This window comes from Phyllostomus hastatus, unplaced genomic scaffold (genome assembly GCF_019186645.2).
Source record: "Phyllostomus hastatus isolate PE091 unplaced genomic scaffold, TTU_PhHast_1.1 phas_scaffold_21, whole genome shotgun sequence".
NCBI lineage: Eukaryota > Metazoa > Chordata > Mammalia > Chiroptera > Phyllostomidae > Phyllostomus > Phyllostomus hastatus.
This window is the reverse complement of record NW_025334017.1, coordinates 28,597,124-28,603,123: the sequence shown is the minus strand read 5'-3', so window position 1 is coordinate 28,603,123 and position 6,000 is coordinate 28,597,124.

Here is a 6,000-nt window from a genome sequence, read left to right as displayed (position 1 = left end):
TTTTGTCTCAGCAAAGTGACTCATGTTTTGGTGGAGACTTGTACAGCTCATCAACAAAGAGATGAATAAAAACTATTTCAGAATATGACTTGTTCATGGCTTCCTGGTAGATTGTAGGGAGTAGGAAAGGGAGTGGATTCAACAGCAGAGGGCAGAGCACAGGGACCAGGAGGAAGAGAACAGTTCACTCCTAAGGAAGAAAATCCCATTTTTGGGTGCTCAGCCTCACACCATCTCTGACAGGCATGGCTGAACAAGTACACATTTCAGAGCTGGGTTATTCATAATAACAGTTACAGTTACATGGGAAGAAAAGAATGCCCACCACCACCACTTTTGAAAAAGAGAAAGAAGTAAAAACAAAATCGCTATACACAAAACAGAGAAGATCAAGGTGGGACTGTGGGGGTCAGTGTGGTACAGTAGAAAGAGCGTGAGTTTTCATTTTTTTAAAATATATTTTATTAATTATGCTATTACAGTTGTCTGATTTCCCCCCTTCACTCCCCTCCACCCTGCACACCCTCTCCCACCCATGTTCTCCCCCTTTAGTTCATGTCCATGTGTCATAAGTTCTTTAGCTTCTACATTTCCTATACTATTCTTGCCCTCCCCCTGTCTATTTTCTACCTACCATCTATGCTACTTATTCTCTGTACCTTTTCCCCGCTCTCTCCTTCTCCCACTCCCTTGTTGGTAACCCTCTGTGTGATCTCCATTTCTGTGGTTCTGTTCTTGTTCTAGTTGTTTGCCTAGTTTCTTTTGGTTTTGTTTTAGGTGTGGTTGTTAATAATTGTGAGTTTGCTGTCATTTTCTATACATGTTTTTTTTATCCTCTTTTTCCTAGATAAGTCCCTTTAACATTTCATAAAATAAGGGCTTGGTGATGATGAACTCCTTTATCTTAACCTTATCTGAGAAGCACTTTATCTGCCCTTCCATTCAAAATGAAAGCTTTGCTGGATAGAGAAATTTTGGATGTAGGTCCTTGCCTTTCATGACTTGGAATACTTCTTTCCAGCTCCTTCTTGCCTGTAAGGTCTCTTTTGAGAAATCAGCTGATAGTCTGATGGGAACTCCTTTGTAGGTTACTGTCTCCTTATCTCTTGCTGTTTCTAGGATTCTCTCCTTCATTTTTACCTTGGATAATGTAATTATGATGTGTCTTGGTGTGTTCCTCCTTGGGTCCAACTTCCTTGGGACTCTCTGAGCTTTCTGGACTTTCTGGAAGTCCATTTCCTTTGCCAGAATTGGGAAGTTCTCTTTTATTATTTGTTCAAATAACTTTTCCATTTGTTGCTCTTCCTCTTCTCCTTCTGGTACCCCTATAATTTGGATGTTGCAATGTTTAAAGGTGTCCCAGAGGTTCCTAAGCCTCTCCTCATTTTTTTTTGAATTCTTATTTGTTCATTCTTTTCTGTGTGGTTGTGTCTTTCTTCCTTCTGGTCCACTCCATTGATGTGAGACCCAGCTTTCCTTCCATCACTACTGGTTCCCTGTGTATTTTTCTTCATTTCACTAATTGTAGCCTGCATTTGTTCATCTAATTTGCAACCAAAATCAACCAATACTGTGAGCTTCTGATCACTGGTGTTTTGAACTGTGCATATGATAGGTTTGCTATCTCTCAGTCGCTTAAAAGGATGGGTTCTGGGGCTTTTATTTGGTCTTCTGTTTGAGCCATTTCTCTCTCTCTCTTTTTTTTTTTTGGTCTGGTCGTGCCTGTTACAGTAAGGGGTGGACCCTTAGGTGTTCACCAGGGTTGGGCACCCCAGTCTCTGGGTTGTGATGTTGTATGTGGGATCAGGGTTCAGAGGGAACAATGGCACTTCCTCCATTCTCCTTGGGACCTCAGTCCCTTCTGCTGCTTCCCCTGAGCAAAATGGTCCCCTCTGGTGCCAATTCCCATGTGGGTGGGTTTGTGCACATCGTGGGACCCTCCAAGGACCTGCCCTGTAAGGCTGGGTGTCTATCTGTGTGCCTCAACTCCCACAGGTGTCCTCCATCAGTGTCCCAAGGCTCTATTTCCCAGCACTGGGATCCTGGGTTGCGCGCAGTGCCTTGCTTTACAATTGCCACCTCACTGGGTCTGCCAGTTGCCACCCCTCGGCTGGGGTCTGCCAGCTGCCACTTGCGCACTCAGGGTCCACCTGCTTCAGTCTTACATGCCCCTGGATGCCTTACACGCCAGTCCCACCACTCTCCGCTCTCCATGCCTCGACCCTTGCCCGGCTGCCCAACTCTGCCCCTCCTACCGGTCTGGATGAATGGGCCAATTTCAACTTCTTGGCTGTCCGACTTCCATTCAGATCAATTTTCTGTCAGTTCTGGTTGTTATTCTGCTTCTAAATTGTTGTCGTCCCTATCTTGGGTGTGCGAGGAGGCACAGTGCATCCACCTATGCCTCCATGTTGGGCGGAAGTCGAGCGTGAGTTTTTATAACAGGATAGATCTACATTTTGTTTTCTAGCTCAGATTTTTGCCACCTAGGCCAGGTGTGCTATTTAATAATTTGTGCCTCTGTTGCTTCATCTTTGTAATGGTAATAAAAATTGTAATTATGTCATAGGTTTGTCATGAGGATATAATGAAACAACCATGTGGGTAAAGTGCCCAACCCATTTTCTGGTTTATAGAAAGTAGTTGGAAAATACTTCTTGCACACTGTGCAGGTGAGAAAGGTACAGAAATGCTTGCAGGAACATTGTTTCTTGCATTCACTTACTCATTTCTTCCATAAGCATTCCTGGTAATTGTGTCTATTAAGCCAAACCAGAACCACATTTCCCAGAATCCACCATTCCTTTATGTGCTCAGTTCAAGCCCAGACAGAGAGGACAGAAGTGAAGCCCCAACTGGTGGTGAGAAATTTGGTTCTGGGAAAGGCACTAAGGCACTGTTGAAGCTCTTGCTGGTTGCTGCTGACACCCAGGGTTCCATCTGGAAGGTGGCGGCAGCCAGAGCCTCAGCTCCTCCAGATCCTGCTGCATCTCCTGGACCAAGTGTGTGTTTAGCTCCATGACAAAAGGGCACAAGCTTCATATGAAGAAAACCCTCATGATCAAAGTTGGCAACTTGGAGGTGGTAAGAAACCCATATGAGTTCCTATTTGTCCTGGTTTCCTCCACTCTCATACTACCTTCTCTTCCCAACTACCACCTGTGGACATCAAGTTCCAGCACTAAACATGAAAATTAAACATAACATAAACTATTGCTCCTGTTTCCATAATAGTGTAAGGTCAAGTCCTGATTTAGACACCAGCCTGCAGTGTCCACGTCATTATGGATGAAATGAGACATTCACATGGACTACTGAGTCTTGTGGAGGGAAAGAGACAGCATGGCTTTTCTCCCAAGGGGAGCAAAAGTCAAGGCCTCCGCCATGACAGGTCTTTATTGGGTTTCTTTGCTCATTACATGATGGTCCTCATTTACCATGCACAGGTTTGCTTTAGGTGGTTACCTTTTACAGAAAACAGAGGAGCCAATGCTGCTAATCACATCACAGAAGAGGGATATTTGAAAATGAAAAGTCAAAAGTGGTTGAACCAGTTACACTCATCCCTGGAAGGTTTAGCATGGATTTTAGGAAGTTACTTTCAATAAATGTCCTCAATTCAGTGTGAGGGAGTTTTAGCAAAAAGCAAGACTCAGAGTGGCCTAGGTACATTGCAGGCCTGATTTCCCACGGGAGAACCTATCCATGGGTGTGGGTCCTGTGCATCTCCGAGTGGGAGCTGGGCCCATGCCACGCATAACAGTCTCCTACAAAGTCCTTATGATAAATTCCTATAAATACAAAATTTATATTTTGGTGGACCTACTCTGATAAGAGCCTTGACTGATAGAATGGGGTCTCTCTCTCTGTATGCTAGGAACTAAGTTTTGGGCCAAAGAAACACAGATGAATAAGGTTATAGTCCCTACATTTACAAAAGTTTACAGTTCTTCTTTAAAAAAAAAGATATTTTATTTATTCTTAGAGAGAGGGCATGGGAGGGAAAAAGAGAGGAAGAAAGATCAATGTGTGGCTGCCTCCCACACACTCCCTACTGGGAACCTAGCCTACAACCCAGGTATGTGCTCTGACTGGGAATGGAACCAGTGACCCTTTGGTTCATAGACCAGCACTCAATCCACTGAGCCACACCAGCTAGGGCCAAAGGTTCATAGTTTTTAAAGGAGAAGTCAGCCCTCACTCATCATATAAGCAATTATAAAGTTTCTATGGACTTACCTAATCTAAGCAGTTCATTTTAATATAAATGGAACCATAATATGTGACTTATTGTATCTTTTTTGTCATTTAGCATGTTTTCTAGGTTCATGCACATTATAGCATGTATCAGTATTCCACCCTTTTTAATGGCTGAAAGATATTACACTGTATGGATATATCACATTTTATGTATTAATTCATCTGTTGAAGGGCATTTGAGTTCTTTGCACTTTTAAAACTTTATAGTTCCAAACCAGATAGTGATAGTCACACAACATTGTGAACATACTAAATGGCACTGAATCATACACTTTCAAATAGTTAATTTTTTGTATATGAATTTCACTTCAGTTACAACAAATTAAGTTTATAAAGTTGTTTTCCTTTTTGTTTAAAAAAATAGCATCTACATCTAACTGATCAGAGTGAGACTAAAGAGACTCCATCAGAGTTTATGGGCACCAAACTGGAAAACAGAAAGTATGTCCCTTAAACTAGATATGTTCAGTGATAAGATCAGATGCTTTCCACATCTGACCACAGTCTGCTTCGTATATTATTCTTTTGCCCTGCTATTTTGCTACAAGCTTAACATTGATTGGCTTCTTGACATGCACATAAAATCAATTAACATTCAGTCTCTGAGAATAATTCTTTTAATAGGTTACCACTCTCACCATGTAGCCAACAGAAAAGCATTTCTTCCCACACCGCCCCATACTCATTCAGAATGGCATTTGGTAACACTTATCGGCCTGCACATGCCAGCAATTAGATGTCAATAGAATTTCTATGTTCAGTCCTTTGTATACAAGAGCATATTAGCCAACATTTCCAGTCTTCTCACAATTTTCTGAACTCAGTACCTTTTGTCTTTCTATCATGGGGTGTCTTTAGAGACATCGAGTAAAAGCTTATCACGTCCACCTTCAAACTTCCTCTAAAAAGAGGACAATGTGAATGGTGATCAAGATTGAAAATATGCCAGGCAAGTTCTCTTTTCCTCATATTTCTGAAAGTGCAATGGAGAGCCATTATTAATCATACTCTTCTTATTAGTGTAACTTTCCCTCCAACTGCTAACTCAGCTTTCGTTTTTGTTGTCTTACTTCTTCCTGATTCTGTAGACCTAATTGGAATGTCATTGTTTTACAGAAGTTTCTGACTTTCCTCTTCCTGCACTATCCTTCTCCTGAACTATACTGCAGCCACACTGGCTTACTTTGAGCTCCTAGAACATGTAAAACTCACTCCCATCTCAGGACCTGTACAGTTACTGCTCCTTCTGCTTGAATACTCTTCTTCCACAATGTCATGTGGTTGCTCTTTCTTCATCATTTGAGCCTCAAGTCATTCGGTACCTTTTCATGATGGACTTCCCTGCTAGGGCAGCCCTCTCAGTCACTCTCTACCCAGCACCCTGTTTAATTTTCTGTATCCGCTAACTAAATCGTACGATCCTTAACATAGAGACTCTGTCTGTAACATTCACAGCTGTTTCCCCGAGTTTAGAATAATGCTGGAGCAGAGAGTAGATGCACAAATAATGCCTTGGCCTACTGACTAAGGAAGCAGCAAGCACTCATCATGTGATTAACTCCTTGTAACCACTCCTTGTAACAAAGGATGCTGGGGAATACCGGGCATGTAATATGTGTGTACCTATATATGTATGCACATAACATGTTGCTTAGGGTTTTGCTGGGGGAAGGTGAGCAGGTTATAAATTCAATTTTGATATATTGATTTTGTAGTATTATTGATATCCCAAGAAGTGAT